At 41.6% G+C, this 17294-nt stretch overlaps 1 pseudogene; it reads right to left on the bottom strand.

The window, feature by feature from the left end:
• Nucleotides 1-13775: 13775 nt before the first annotated feature.
• On the bottom strand, nucleotides 13776-15178 carry LOC145554050 (stonustoxin subunit alpha-like; annotated as a pseudogene).
• Between the last annotated feature and the right edge of the window lie 2116 nt (nucleotides 15179-17294).

Consider the following 17294-nt stretch of genomic DNA (forward strand, 5'->3'; position numbering starts at 1 on the left):
ATAACAGCAGCAGAGTGTTTGTGTTCAAACTGGGAGTCGTGATAATGGTTCATGTCTTCACATGTCAGGAGATGAACTTTTTTCTGATACCCAGTCAGACCAAATACCTCAACAAGAATCAACATGAAACTCTGAGTTCTTAGCTCATTTCTCCTCACAATACTTTCAGTTTAGCCTCATCTGTTCAGGTGTGGCACCAGTCTGGTTCTACTGCGGTTCTGTTGGGTTTCAGTTTGTTCACATGTTCTTCTGCAACTATTTGGATCGTTGGACAAAATATAAGTTTTCTCTGTTTCCTATGTGAACTTTGTCTACAGGAACTTGTTTCTTTCAGATGTTTGGAGAACAAATTCACTTCTGATTTCAGCTTAATCTCTCTGATGCTTGAAGGTTAATCTAAAGGATTATTAGATTACTGATGAACTGGAATCTAACAACATGATGAACAGCTGATATTTTTGTATTGTCATCTCTGAACTAATTCTTGATTTTATTTCCTAGAATCAAACTCTGGGCTCCATCATTAAATTCAGAAACATCAACTCTCCTGATGCTTCCTTACAAGATGAAATAATATTGTTAAAATATGTTTGATTCAGTTGGATTATTAAATAGTTTATCTTGATGGAGCAGGTAATCCACTTGTAGAGTTTGATGATTGTGAACAAAAACAGTTCCTGTTCAAGAATGAAGTTCAAGTCAGTGAATGTAAATGTTGCTCCATGTCTCCATCTAGTGGACTGATAGTATAAGTGCAGCAGCTGATGCAGCTTCCTCTGCCTCTCTGCTGTCTGACTGCATTCACCTGACACTGATATGAAGCAGAGAAGAAGAGCCAATCAGAGGAGGAGCAGCTGATCTTTTTCCAGCTCTAATGATGTAAAGGATGATCAGAGTTGATGTGCAGATGAATGATGTGTGTTTCCTCTGCAGGTGAAGCTAGAAAGTGTGTGTGAGCTGATGTGAATTCAGCAGCATGGATCAGTGTGAGGACAGAGAGGAGGGAGTCCCTCCCTCTAAAACCACTCTGTGTGGAGAAGATGAGAGCCAGAGCAAAGGTCAGAGGTGAGGTCACCATCTCTAACTGTCCACAGCCCTTTTCACACAGTGTTCACTATATCAGGCCAAAACAGACGTGGTGATGAAGCTGCTGCTGCTCCTCTTTGCTGCTTCATCCAGACTGAACAGATTCAGTTTTAACCATCATGTTTCTGACAGAAGCCGAAAGAGACGCAAACCAGAACCAGAATCCAGCTGTGTGTCCTTTAAGAGAAGAAGGTCAATAGAAGAGAAAATTAACTTTAAATCTCCTGGATCTCCACCATCAGAGAGGTGAGCTGTTTCTAACTGCAGTAACTGATCTGTTTATCTGTCATTGTGGCCATGTGATCATACCAAGTTCTGTTGCGTTCTGTTGCCATGGGAATATTGGACTGAATATCAGGTTATTTTATTTTCATTCCATCAATGCATATTAGAGGTGTGCCGATCGATCAGCCACCGATCAAAATCGTCCGATATCCGTGAAAAAGTGTATAATCGGTGATCGGCGATCATTGGTTCTTGTTGCCGATACCGATCACCTGCATCTCATTTCTCAGCCTGCCTGTGCAGCTGGTCTCCTCTTTCCTTCACACTGCGCAAACGCACAGCAACAAATCCTAAGCGATGTGGAACTATAACGCACTGAGTGAATGGGGAAGTTTGCGTGTTGCGGTGGAAAATTGAAGCACGTTAAAATGCATCAACACGACGAAGCTAATATGACATAAAAACAATGGTATACTTGACGGAGTTTGGCTACATCGAGGCTCACTGCAGTAAAAAAGACACATGGAGGATCAGATAGCAGGTAAAGCAGTGCACAGCTACAAACACTCACCCGGATTAGCATGACGGTCAGAAAGCTAAACAAATAACCTGCAAAATTATTTAAGTCTTCGAGCTGCGATGTAAGACGCTGGTTCTGCTCTCGCTGTTGAACCGCTGCTACGCGCTACAGGTAGTAATATTTCACAGACGGAGCGCCGCTTCTGCTCCACCTGGTAGTGACTCTCACACCAAACCTCTGTTTAAAGCTGCAGCATCTAACTTAAAAAAATACATTTTACATACGTATTAAAACTTTCGCTGTCCTAACATGAGACAGATAATCTCTAAAAAAATAATCGATCTCCTCCCTGCTCTGCATAATTACTCCGCTCAGTCAGAAACAGCCACTCAGAACTAGCAGTAATCAGCTAGCCGCCATGCTATCGGGAAGTTTTCATTCAGTAACTCTGGATTGTTTATTGTAATGGATCCTGTATTTGCCTTTGAATGTTAAGTTTTATACATGAATTTTTTGACAATGTTGAGAGGTTTTATTTTGGCTCTTTGCATTATTTAGCCTCTTCAGAGCCTTCATATGTTATCAGTCTGTTAAAGATAGTATTACTGATAGCAGGACAATTTGCAGAATGCCTGTTTTGTTTAGTTTTCTTCTTGGAAAAAGTTATTAAAAACAAGTTTTTGTCTAAATTAAGGTGAATTCATGGTTCCTTTTCCCACATAATGCAACTGGTAGTGTTTATGATTTAAAAAAATTAAAAAATAATAATTATGTGATCAGTATCGATGATCAGTATCGGTGATCGGCCCTCATGGGTGATCGGTATCGGCAGGAAAAAACCTGATCGGCACATCTCTAATGCATATGGTAACATGTCTTGTGAAAGACGTCCACATATCTTCCCTCAGGTTTGTGATGTCAGAGATCAGCAAGTTAAAATCAACCAAACTTTAATAAAATGCAAAGATTTCTTTGGAAAACTGACAGAAAAATTCACACAAAGATTCAGTCAGATCTGGTTTCCATTCTTAAAACCTGCAGTTATATAGAATAAAGCCAGACATTAAGCTGCACTAAAACCTCTTCTGGAATATCACCACAGCGGCTGCTGGCATAACTAATGATTTGAGTTACTTTCATTGGTTTTGGTTCTCAGTCCTGCTTCATAATAAGGAGTTGATATTTCAGATATTTTACTGCTGCAGGTTCAGACCAAAACAAATGCGATATTTGATGTCTTTCTAATCATACTTACTTATAAAGTATATGAATGTTAATCTTCTTACTTTGTATAAAGTGTTCGCTGTAAATCCGTGGTTACACCAAGAGCTGCCAGTCATTATGACTGACGGCTGCATCTTTCCTTGTTAAAATAAAATGACAAGCTTGGTTTTGACCCTTGTCTGTTCGTGCAGCTGACCGCGCAGCACCTTGTGAACATTTTACTGCAAAACCCACTAAATAAGATCGATATTAGGCTACCACATGTACGTATTTTGATAGGTTTTATTCAGGAGAGCATAGGTTTGGAGGTAACACTTTATTTGAAGGGGAGTGAATAAGGCTGCCATGACACTGTCAAAAACATGACATAACACCTGTCATAAACATGACGTAACATCTGTGATGAACATGATTAAGCCTTCATGAATATTTATGACTCTTGTCATAAAGCGTCATTCGGTAAATAAGGACACTTTTAATACAAAGTTGACATTATTCAAAATGTCTTTGTTATGACAACTTGACATTAACCAAGAAATCATTACTGATTAAACTTTACCTTTAATAACATAAAGTTACTTAATTTTTAAAGTGCAATCAGTAATACATTTATAACAAATTTATATCAGATCTCGTTCTTTCGGTCATGACCCCAAAGCTCATGACCATAGATGAGGGTGGGAACGTAGATTGACTGGTAAATCAAGAGCATCGCTTTTTGGCTAAGCTCTCTTCACCACGACGGACCGGTACAGCGCCCGCTTCACAGTAGACGCTGCCCCAATCCGCCTGTCGATCTCCCGCTCCCTTCTTCCCTCATTCGTGAACAAGATCCCCAGATACTTAAACTCCTCCACTTGAGGCAGGACGACCCCCCTGACCCAGAGAAGGCACTCTACCCTTTTCCGGCTCAAGACCATGGACTCGGATTTGGAGGCACTGAGCCTCATCCCGGCCGCTTCACACTCGGCTGCGAACCGCTCCAGTGAGAGCTGCAGATCACGTTCCGATGAAGCCAACAGGACCACATCATCCGCAAAAAGCAGAGATGCGATCCTAAGGCCACCAAAATGGATCCCCTCAACACCTCGGCTGCGCCTAGAAATTCTGTCCATAAAAGTAATGAACAGAATCGGTGACAAAGGGCAGCCTTGGCGGAGTCCAACTCTCACCGGAAACGAGCCCGACTTACTGCCGGCAATGCGGACCAGACTCTGACACCGGTCATACAGGGACCTGACAGCCCGTATCAAAGGGCCCGGTACCCCATACTCCTGGAGTACCCCCCACAGGACCCCTGACGGACACGGTCGAACGCCTTCTCCAAGTCCACAAAACACATGCAGACTGGTTGGGTGAACTCCCAGAACCCTCCAGGACCCTGCTGAGGGTGTAGAGCTGGTCCCGTGTTCCACGACCAGGACAAAAACCACACTGCTCTTCCTGAATCCGAGGTTCGACTATCCGACGAACCCTCCTCTCCAGGACCCCTGAATAGACCTTACCAGGGAGGCTTAAGAGTGTGACCCCCTGTAATTAGAGCACACCCTCCGGTCCCCCTTTTTAAACAGGGGGACCACCACCCCAGTCTGCCAATCCAGGGGAACTGCCCCCGATGTCCATGCGATATGGCAGAGTCGCATGAGTCAACACAACCCTACAACATCCAGAGCCTTAAGGAACTCTGGGCGGATCTCATCCACCCCCGGGGCCCTGCCACCAAGGAGCTTTTTGACCACCTCGGCGACCTCGTCCCCAGAGATTGGAGAGCCCAACCCAGAGTCCCCATGCTCAGCTTCCTCAACAGAAGGCATGTTTGTGGGATTGAGGAGGTCTTCGAAGTATTCTGCCCACTGGCCCACAACGTCCTGAGTTGAGGTCAGCAGTACACCATCCCCACTATAAACAATGTTGGTGCTGCACTGCTTCCCCCTCCTGAGACGCCGGATGGTGGACCAGAATCACCTTGAAGCCGTATGGAAGTCTGTCTCCATGGCCTCTCCAAACTCCTCCCACGCCTGAGCTTTTGCTTCAGCGATAACCTGAGCCGCATGCCGTTTCGCCCGCCGGTACCCATGAGCTGCTTCTGGTGTCCCACAGGCCAAAAAGACCCGATAGGACTCCTTCTTCAGCTTGACAGCATCCCTCACCGAAGGTGTCCACCAACGGGTTCGAGGGTTGCCGCCACGACAGGCACCAACAACCTTGCGGCCGCAGCTCCGATTTGATGAAAATGCTGCAACAACTAAGTATTGTTAAATCAGATGGGGAAAAAAAAATCTAAGGGGTGCTATGATTTTTCGAGGGGGAGCTATAGCCCCCCCTGGCACCGCCACTGTCTGAGAGACATGTAATGTCCATGTTTGCTGCTGAAAGAGACTGATGGTCTGACCCCCCTCCTCCTTTCAGGGTGGAGCCTGCTGGAGGCCGATTCTTGACACCAGGTCTGAGGAAGTGTAAGTGTGTTTTTCATCTGATTCATGACAACTGTCTGTTACTACCCAATAGTAAGTCCCGCCTACTCCTCACAACCCTTCGGACTCACTACTGCCCAGTTCTCTGTCTAACAGGTCCGGACAATCCCCAGAAACTCGGGTCTTACCCTAGCGATAGTTTGTGAAGAATTATCTGTTTAAACTGGGGTCGGAAAGGACTCGTCTAGCTCTGACTACCTACGATCCAGAAGTTATGACCCTTTACAGTTGAGGGGCAATCCGCTGAGTAGCCCTCACAGCGACATAACCCCTACAACCACTCCTGTTAACGGTAGCTCCTCTCCTAAAATAACGGCACTTGTTAACGGCTAGATTAAATTTAGTGACTTAGATTTAAGTCCCAGGGTCATTATTTTAACACTCACCAGAGGAAAACACAAAGCCATCCATTCTCTAGAATCATGTATGTTAACTTTACCATATTTAGGAGAACCAACAATAATTAAGACTGACACAATTAAACTCACTGTTCACAATTTTCATTAGAATTTTAGAATTACAATTTTAGTAAGCAAGCTTTAGCAGGGGCATATGACAACAGATTAAATTCCCGAAGTTATAAAAGAAGCAAAAATATAATGAAATCAACTAGGATTAATCACCTCCTTTCCTTGCTCTCATTCCTAACCTGTTTCACTAAATTCACTGAGCGAGGCTTTGGGGGAAGCTGGTCAACTCATACCTGATGGTCTTTGGTCTCGGCAGCTGTAATCTTTTGAGGTCCTTGGTCAGAGTCTTTGTCCAGCCGGAGCAAAGTCCTCTTCACTGAAGAGAAGCGGAGAGAAGGCTCACGCTTTCCATTGAACGTGCAGACTCTTTGTCTTAAAAAGACCTCCGTCTCTTCCCCAAGTCAGCTGCGCCGGGGTTGAGAGCGTTGAGTAGAGGCAGAGGATTAGGTCAGATCTGGAACCAGGGTTGGTGGCGGGTGAAGCTCGTCCCTTCTAGGCAGCGTGAAATCGTGGAGTAAGTTTCCCTTGGTCCCTCGGTGTAATCCTCCGCTGATCTTTAGACAGCTTCCTCTGAAGACTCCTTTTCTGCGCTGCGGACGAAGAACGCTCGTTCTGTCCCGTACATCAGTATATATGCACTGTGTTTCCATGGAACCTGCCCATCGCATTATGTCAGTACCTGATGTCATGCGAGGCAGGGCTGCCTGTGGAAAGTACCGGGCTCTTTCTCAAGTTTCCAATGACTCATTCCTGTCTCCTCGCTTCATCGGGGCAGTTCCCTTTTCCATCGAGGCAGTTCCCTTTTCCCCTTTGACCATCTGTTTCCAGTCCTGCCGCACCCTTGCTTTCCTTCCCCATTTGATGACTCACCCTTCGGTCCCTAGCCTTTTGCTCAGTGAGAAGTAATCTTTTCCCTCACCACAGTATCCATGATTTTTAATAATACATGCTGATTTTATATAATCATGTTATTTGTTATATATAATCATGTTATTTGTTAGTTGACTCGAAAGTATAACTTCCAGCCTTTCATAATATAAACTATTATCATTCACTTGATTATAAGTACAGAACATCAACTGATTAGGAGTACAGAGTATACATTATTATAACATTTACTTAATTAAAAGTACATAATACATGTTTTGATCATACATTACAGGCATTTCTTCATTGGCCTGTGTATTGTCACTTTATAATCACTTATCACTTATAATCATCATTTAAACATTATTCAGGGTATACTGTTATTTCCCAGGCCTTTATTCCATTTTTCTGCGTATACCTGGACAGATCTCACATAATCATACCAGATTTCTCGACACAACAAAGCAGCTCACATTCAACCATCTTCAAACTGTCACATCACTCATTCAGGATCATCATCAAAGATCAATAAATGATCAATAACTGCAGCTGGATTGTGTTTGTTCTCTCCATCAGATTCCTGTCAACTCACCATCGACACAAACACAGTGAGCAGAAAACTCAAACTGTCTGAAGACAACAGGAAGGTGACATGGAAGGAGGAGCTTCAGTCCTAACCTGATCATCCAGACAGATTTGATGATCCTCAGCTGCTGTGTAGAACTGGTCTGACTGGTCGCTGTTACTGGGAGGTCGAGTGGAGAGGAAAAGTCGATATATCAGTGAGTTACAGAAGAATCAGGAGGAAAGGATACAGTGAAGACTGTGTGTTTGGAGGAAATTATCATTCCTGGAGTCTGTTCTGCTCTACTGATGGTTACTCTGTCTGGCACATTAACAGACGAACTCGTCTCTCCTCCTCCTCTGTCTCTAACAGAGTATCAGTGTATGTGGACTGTCCTGCTGGCATTCTGTCCTTCTACAGAGTCTCCTCTGACTCACTGATCCACCTCCACACCTTCAACACCACATTCACTGAACCTCTGATTCCTGGATTTGGATTCTGGTTCAGTTCTGGTTCCTCAGTGTTTCTGTGCTGATTTGAGTCTAAAGATTTTCCTCCTGTCAGAGAAACTCTCTCACTGTTGAACAGGTAGTTCAGTCTCTCATGTCTTTGTCTTTCACTCAGAAACACATTTTCAGATTCCTGGATTAAATCTGTTCTGTGGTGAAAATATTATAAAATGATTCCTTGGAATATTTGCCCCTTCAATTTTTTCAAAGAATAAAGCTTGGATTATTCCAGGATTATTCCAGGATCCAAATCTTGTTTTTCTGTCTGTTTGCTTCATGCTGATCATCAGGATGTTTTTCTTCTCTTTTTTCAGTTTTCAGTTTTTCTCAATCACTGGATGTTTAATGTTTCTGTCGGCTCCTATTTTTTCTAAATATGTCAGATTAAAATGTTAAATGCTACTTTTGTGTATTTGGTGCAGTTATATGTCTTAATTATTTTTGTAGATATCTGGGGAAACTCAAATCAAACCAACACTGAACCTGTCAATATACTCCACAAGAAAGCTTTCTGAATGATATCTGCATTACTTTCATCCAAGTAATGAAATACTTTTTACAGTGCAAACTTAAAAATTGTATGTTTTAGTAGAGATTATAACATCATTGACTATGTATAAAAAACATAATACTTTCAATGGGGTAAACAAAAATGCTTACAAATTACATGAACTATGAGTTCAGAGAGAGGAATGAATTTTACATATTAAAAATAATTGGGCTTCAGTTAGAAAGATTTAGATGTGGATTTTAGATTTAGGTGTTTACACTGTGTCTTTCACTCGCTAGATTAAAAATTGCAATAAAGTACTTTATATCAGGTTTGATAAATTATATTTATAAAGCACCCTTCATACTAAAATCAGCTCAAAGTGCAGATCAGTAAAAACAAACAAAAAAACAATTCTGTTTGTTTTTTATGAGTTTGTCTACAAATATAGCTGATATTTATGGAGATGGTTTAGAAAAATATACAGGAAAGACTCTTCTGTTTTGAATTTAATGATTTATGTAGAACAAAGTGAAGATTTAATAATTTTGTGTTTCTACCTAAATGTTTTTCAACTCCACACTTTGTGTTTCTGCCTTTGACAAGAATTTAAATGTTATTTCTATACATGTTTTGTACTGTTTTTTTCTTTTTTATCTGTGTATGTAAAAGTTCAAATTACATAAAAATAAAATAAATTAATTGAACTTGGCTGTGGTTCTGGTTCTTCTGGACCTCCTGATGAGTCGTTGATGAGCTCTTAGTGGTTCTGGTGGGTCGGCCTCTCCTGGAAGGTTCTCCACTGTTCCATGTTCTCCATGTTGGATCCTGGTTCTACTGAGGTTCTCTGGAGTCCAGAACCTTACAGAAGGTTCTGGAACCGTTTCCAGACTGATAGATGTCAGAGACTTTGTTTCTCTGCTGAGTTTTTTAGATGATGTGTTGCTTTCAGAGATCTTTCATCCATCAGAGGTTCTATTAAAATAGTTTATTGGACCTGCAGGTCCAATAATTATTATCAGGTAATAATCAGGTCTGGGTTTACTGGGAGATTCAGCTCAACTTTCTAAAAATGTAGTTTAATCACAGTTAGTTCATGATTTAACAAAGGAGTGTGAATAATTTCTCACATGGAGCCACGTTGGTTTGGAGCTTTTTTTGGTTTAATGAATAAAATCATCATTTGAAAACTGTTTATTGTGTTTAATCGGTTTTTTTAATCAAATATTAAAATCAGTTTGATGATCTGAAACATTTCAGGAGGACAAAAAGGCAAAACAGCAGAAATCTGTAAAGGGGCAAATAGTTTTTCACAGCACTTTATGTTTCAGGTCCAAAGAAATCAAGCGATCCAGTCTGGATTTAGATCAGAATGTTCTGTTGAAGGTGTGACTGGAGTCCAGTTGTTCTGGGTTTCTGGATGAGTCCAGAACCTTCTGGATCAACCAAACCAGATGCTCAGATCTTCTCATCTGGACCATCTGGGACCATCTGACTAAAACTACAGACATCAGGTTCAATGAGGATCTGAGATCTGAGAACGTTTCTATGAAGCATTTTAATCATCTCGTCTCTGTCAGGTGGAGAAAAAGAAGCAGAAAAAAGCAGAACTAAAAACTGGGACATGATGGAAACCAGAACTTTCTGACCTCAGATCTGGAAAACAAACTTTAACTGAGATGTTACTGAAGCTTGATGTTCAGTTGATCCAAATCTAAAGCTGGTCTGCAGGGACGACTTTAGGGTTTGTTTGTTTCTGCTCACCTGGAGCACCAGCCGGGTGGAGTCAGTCTGAGCTCCTTTATCATCTAAAGAGAGCTGGAGAACATTGAAGCTCCTCCTGGAAAACATGGAGCTTTGGAAAGAAATGAGCAGGAAGTGAAAGAAAAATGGATCTTCATCACTTGTGAAGTGACAACATCAGAGTTGGATTCAGTGGAGTCACATGAAGAACAGAAACACTGAGGCTAGAATAATAAACATCATGCTAAATATTAGCTGCAGCTGTCAGAAGAAGCTTCAGGTTGAATCTCAAGAAGCTGAAGATCTCAGAGTGATGAGAGGAAACCTGATGAGCTCTACAGTCCACTAGATCCAGACCAGAACCTGGAGAACATCTACGCTGGAAGCAGAGCCACAAGCTAGAAAAAGATCCAGGTTTCTTTTTTAAAAAATATTTATTGAGTTTTCAAAATACACCATACATAAATCATACACAAGAGTATGAAGCATATACATATTTAACAAATTACTGTATAAGAAAAATATACTCTTACCAATAAAACAATGCTAGTTATTGTAAACAAAAAAAACAAATATTTTGTTTGTTTACAATAACTAAAAGTAAAATAAAATAAGTACAAGTCAATAATTGATAGGCAATTATCTAGATAACTGGTTACACTGCACTGGTTACCATTTACACTTTAGGATGGTATTACCTGTCTATAAAGGCACGGGTGGCATACTAAGAGGCTGAGCGAGCGTCGGGGTCAATCTTAGACTGAGAAAGATGGTCCAAAACCGGCTGCCAGATACTACAGAACTTATTAGTGGAGCCCACAACATCATACCGCAGTTTCTCCAAATGAAGAATCTCAGTAAAATCACTTAACCACATTTTAAACTGAGGATCCTTGTCAGATTTCCACAATCTCAATATTACTTTCTTAGCCGTTATCATTCCATACATCACAGTCGTTTGCATAGAAATGCTGCAGCTCCTAAGTGAAGGAGAATATCCAAACAATGCAATCTGGGCATCTGGAACCATGTGCATCTATACACTTCACTTTGGGGGATGACCAGAACAGATGCGCCAGGGAGCCATCAGCAGACCCACATTTATCACATTTTAAAGATATTGAGGGGAATATTCTGTGCAATTTTATTTAAGAATAATGGAGTCTATGAAACACCTTGAACTGAATTAACTGATGCCTTACATTGATAGAACATGACCGGATCCTCCCAAGACCCTCCTCCCAGACCTCACTCCCAATCTGCAAACCCAGGTCCTCCTCCCATGCAGCCCTCAAGGAGTTTGTGGTAAAATTAATTTGCTCTGCAAAGTTGTCAACAAAGCTTGAAATTATTATTTTTGATTCTGGAGAGCCCAACAGCATTTTGCATATCTTATTTTCTTTCAGAAGAGATACAAAATCTGAGATGTTAATTCGAACATAATTTCTAATTTGCAGATATCTGAAGAAATCTGCATCCGGAAGAGAGAAAGAGCTCTTCAACATTGCAAATGAAGCAAAATTTTTGTTAATATACAAATTTTTCAGTGTAATTAGACCTTTTAGTCTCCATTTTTTAAATGATATATCCAATAGCGATGGTGGAAAAGCATGGTCACGGTAAATTGGGGCATAAACGCAGATCTCTGGTAGGTTACAGCATACCTTAATTTGTTTATATTTTGTTTGTTTATAGTCTTGTTTCTGAAAGAACTACAAATGTATTTTCTTTAGTGTCTGAGTAATATAAAACGTAAAGGCAGCAATTAAGTAATTTCCTTACTTACTAATTAAAACTGCATTGTTTGTAAATTGACTAAAAGCATTATTTTATGTAAATATTTTGCAATTTAAAGAAATATTAGTGTGACGTAAGATGCCTTATGTATTTTATTTGGCTTTGCCATTTGATTGGTCACTGAGACAGTCGATCCGGTACGTGACTCGTGATTGGTTGAGAGAAGAGGAGGCGGGAGGAAGGAGAGGAGAGACGTTATGGTGGAGAACGGAGGGAAGACGAGCGGACAAGAAGTGAAGAAACATGGACTGGAGGGAGAGAAACCCGGACAAAGCCCGGAAAAGGACGAGATTCGGGGCGTTGAAGAAGCTTGGAGAGCGGTCGGTGCGAGAGGGACGAGACGAGAGGAGACAGACGCAGGTAATCACGATGGGCTTCGAGCTAAGCTAAGCTAGCTAGCCGCTTCAGCCCCACGTTTTCTGCTGCGTTCAATGGCAGTCGGGTTAGTCGAAGTTGTTGTAAAGAGCAGCATTTTTCTATTTTCATTTTCTATTTTTATTAGAACTACTCCATTACATTTCATTTTAAAAGTTTTTAATCTTTCTTAATGGACTAAATTCCTGATGATTTTAGACAAATTTTGGAAGTGGAAATGTTCATAATCAGCCATAACATTAATATTTCTGCCCAAATTTTTATATTGATGCATCCCTGTTTATGTTATTTAGACTAGATTGATTCAAGTGGGAAAGCAGGAAAACTGCATCCCTGTATCATGTTTTAAATGTTGATGTTGAGGGTGGAGTGTTTGGTCGGAGACATCAGAAGGTGAGACGGAGACACCAGCAGCAGGTCCTCCACCTCTTGGCTCTCTGACTCGGTATAAAGGTCATAAATGTCTCTGCTCAGGTTCTGCATGAGGGGAAACATTCATGGGGATCAACGTTCAGCTTGGAGGAACAGGAACAAAACAAAGCTGCAGTGAAACATTCAAGCTGGAAGAATAATGAGTAAACCCCAATTAACTGGTGGAAATGAATTTTATACATTAAAAGTTACAAACAGATAATTAAATCACTTATTAGAATATATTTAGTTTTTTCCATCTTAAATGCAAAATGTATATATTTATTAAACTTTCTAACTTGTTTCCTGCAGTTCCAGGGTGAGTCTTTCTTCATGACTCTTTAAGGAACGAGAAGCTCAATGTTTTTATCCAACCTTTTCATTAATCAGTAAATAAATTGGAGGAGAGACGTTTGGTTCCTGCTGCAGCTCAGTGTTAATCTGGTTAATCTGAGAGATGAGCGCCAGTCTAACACTGCAGTGAGGATTAAAAGCGGCCAGACAAGGTGAAGGACGGAGGAGAGGTCACCATCAGGAAGTTTGAACCTCTGCAACAAACTGTATCTACCTGGGATTTTTTTCTGCACAGTGAACAGTGAAAAATGTTCTGCTGGTTCTGAGTTTCAGGTAAAAGTTCTGAATGAAACAGAAAATATTAAGACTACCCCACTCTATGCTTCAAAGCATTGACCTCTGACCTTCATTGAATAGGAATCTTTTAATTTATATTTCTAGAAGGCAGAATTGACAAATAAAAAAATGTATTTACCGCAATATCTAAACTTGAACAGAAACTAAAACACACAAAGAATTATGGCAGCAAATATACAAAAGGAAGATTTGACATTCAAATCTGACATGTTTAGCGGACAGAAACAGTGAATGTTCAGTGATTTAGGAAAACTCAATGAAATCTGACTGATAAATGAAACGGGAAAAAAAGAAGAGAAACATCTTTATATTCACTATGAAGCTTTGACTGGAAACAAACAGAGAAACATGTACATCCTGGAATAATCCCAGCTTCCATCTTTAAAGGACTGGAAGATGAAAAGGTTTCTAAGGACTCAATCAGAAAAGTTTCACCAAGAAACAGATTGTAGAGATGAACTATCTGTTCAACAGTGAGAGAGTTTCTCTGACAGGAGGAAAATCTTTAGACTCAACTCATAACAGAAACACTGAGGAACCAGAACCAGTCGACCAAACACGAAATCCAGGAATCAGAGGTTCAGTGAATGTGGTCTTGAAGGTGTGGAGGTGGATCAGTGAGTCAGATGAGACTCTGCAGAAGGACAGAATGCCAGCAGGACAGTCCACATACACTGATACTCTGTTAGAGACAGATGGGGAGGAGGAGAGACAAGTTTCTATGTTATCGTGCCAGACAGACTAACCATAAAGATCAGAACATCTCAGACTCCAGGAATGATCATTATATCCAAACCAACAATCTTTCCAGTCTCATCTCCTCTCAATTCTTCTGTAAGTCACTGATATATAAACTCTTCCTCTCCATTCGACCTCCCAGCAACAGCGACCAGTCAGACCAGTTCTACACAGCAGCTGAGGAAAATCAAATCTCTCTGGATGATCAGGATATGACTGAAGCTCCTCCACACATGTCACCTTCCTGTTGTCTTCAGACAGTTTGAGTTTTCTGCTCACTGTGTTTGTGTCGGTGAGTTGACAGGAATCTGATGGAGAGAACAAACACAATCCAGCTGCAGTTATTGATCATTTATTGACACTTTGATGATGACTCCCGAATAAGTGTTGTGACAGTTAGAAGATGGTTGAATTTGAGCTGCTTTGTTGTCATGAATCAAATGAAAAAGAAACTTACACCTCCATGGACCTGGTGTCAAATATCGGACTCCGGCAGGCTCCACCCTGAAAGAAGGAGGGGGGTCTGACCATCAGTCAGAATAAAAAAATAAATTTCTCCCTCTTCCTCCTCTATCAGACCTTCTCTGCTCCTGCAGCAGGTTCCTCCATACCTGAGAGCCTTCAGCCTCCAGTGTGAATTCTTCAGTCCAGCCAACAGCAACTTCCCTCCTGAGTCTCCTGGATGATTGTAGCTCAGGTCCAACTCTTTCAGATGGGAGGGGTTAAAGGTCAGAACAGAGGCCAGAGAAGCACAGCCTTCCTCTGAGACCAAACAGCCTGATAAGCTGCAGACACACAATTCATCACATGATGAGAACATTGAGGTAGAGCCCAAGGTCTGAACTGGTCATTTTCAAGAAACTGGTCCTTAACATCTTTATATTATCACTATATCCCATATTGACTTGCAGGTGCATCCAGGAATCCTCTTTGGTGTCAGGCCCTCTTGGCATCAAGTTATAAGCACTATGAACCCTTTTAATTTGCATCTCTGTTGGTAGAGTGGTTCAGGAGCCTGCCTCCCACCTGGCATAGCCCGGTTCACATGCAGTCTAGGACAATTTTTTTTTGGCAGGAATTAAGTGTCTGCAATAAATGAGCAATTCTTAATGACACAATATGGCAGGAACTCAGTTATAGTGGTCTTACACTATAAGACCACTAGAACCACTGACAGAACCACTGATATAATTGAGGAGAGAGATTTCTGAAAGATGATTAAAATTTATATGAACATTTTAGGAATTAGGGGAAGTCTGAAATATCACTGCACGTAAAAAGAATTATCTGCTACATATAAAGTGAACAAAATGTTACCTTATTAAACTCACCATATAAAATAAGAAAACTTACAATCCAACATTGAAATACAGAAACACAGCAATCCAAAAAACATAAATTAATCCTTAAAAGTTAAAGTGCAGACAATTTAAAACAAAATAAAAAAGGACTCTCCTGCTCTGACCAATGATGACTAACCCAAATGCGAGTTCACGTAATGGCGGACGAGGGAGGGGCTTTCTCAGCTCAGAGACTTAATGAACAGACATGTTCTAAGTGGTCTTGTGGTTAGAGAATTCTGGCATCTTACCAGGGACTGTGGTTCAATTCCCACAGGCTGCTAGCGCCTTTTTTAAAATTAAGGTTTTAATTAATTTAATGCACTCTTGTTAACCACGTGGCTCCACCAGTGGTGTGGCTTTTTCTAATTATGCATGTGAGCTTGATTTCAGCCTAAGGTTCAATGAGTCTGGAATGGCAAAGAGTGACTTTCGGCAACCCTGGCTCAAGTGTTCTTGTGATTATTATGACTCTGTTGGAAGCACATATGCAAGCAGAACTGTTATACTCGCTCTGGAGAGCCAGGGGGCGGACTATCGACCTACTTTACCCAGGGATGGGTGCTCGAAAGCCCGCAGGACTTTGTAAAAAATACCCCTGCCCAGTTCTCCACAAGTAGTTACATGGTTCCCATGGCAGAGTGGTTAAGGTGTCTGACTACAGTGAAAGGGCAGTTTAGTTCGAATCTCAGTTGGGGGAGAACATTGACATGACCCCAAAACCAGTAGAACCAAGAGGTTGTGATCTGGGAATGATGCTCATTATCAGAGCAGCCATTACACTAGAACCACTGACAGAACCACTTTTTATATTTTCATATAAGTGCTAACACTAACAGCACTTGGTAAAATACAAAATCCACCCATATATTGCTGGTATCATTTTGAATGTGATTTTTATCATACAGGTAACAACATTTACAGGGGAGTTAAGGGGGAGGGGGGTTCCATGCATTGATTGGAACACTAGTGGGCTTGGGCCATCCCATAAACTTGGAAGGAGCGTCAGAACAAGGCAGAACCTTCTCCAAATCCCACCTGGTTCTGAAGTGACCATGGTATTTTACCCAGGAATGAAGCACCAAAACCTCACATTAAGTTGTCAAAATCCTCCTGCCCGGATCTAGAGAACCAGGGCTTGTCCGTGGACCAGTCTTGGTCCTCGAGAACCAGAGGGAGCACTCATGGAGCTCATCTAGCTGGGATTCAGGCACCAAAAACCTGCGGTAAGTCCTCCCTATTGTCAACAAGCACTTACAGGCTGAGGAGCAATGACTCCAAGTTCGTGCCCCTGGTAAGGCAGGTTCTCCAGAAGCACCAAAACCCCACAAGATGTTGTCAAAATTCTCCTTCCCTGGTTCTCCAAGACCAGGTTTTTACTTTGGTCCATAGCTCCACCAGGTTCTAAAAGAAACAAGGGCTCTCACAGAGCTTTTCTACCCAGGAATGAAGCACCAAAAACCCGCAAGATGTTGTCAAAATTCCCCTGGCATGGTTCTCCAGGACCAGGCCTGGAACTTGGACCTCCACAGTACTCAAGCACTTGGTGAAATACACAATCCACCCATATGTCAGAAGTCCACCCTGGCAGCAGGTTCTATGATTCTCTAGAACCAGAGGTAGGACTCATGGAGCTTCTCTAGCCAGGATTCAGGCACCAAAACCCCACATAGACGTACACTGAACATCCCCATGGTTCTCCAGAACTGGAGAACTCCACCCTGCAGGTGAACGTCCAGTGGATGTCCACTGGATGTTCACTGGACATTGGGATCGACTGTGGACATTCACTGGACATTCACTGAACGT

This window comes from Poecilia reticulata, chromosome 12 (genome assembly GCF_904066995.2).
Source record: "Poecilia reticulata chromosome 12, P_reticulata-male-v2, whole genome shotgun sequence".
Classification (NCBI taxonomy): domain Eukaryota; kingdom Metazoa; phylum Chordata; class Actinopteri; order Cyprinodontiformes; family Poeciliidae; genus Poecilia; species Poecilia reticulata.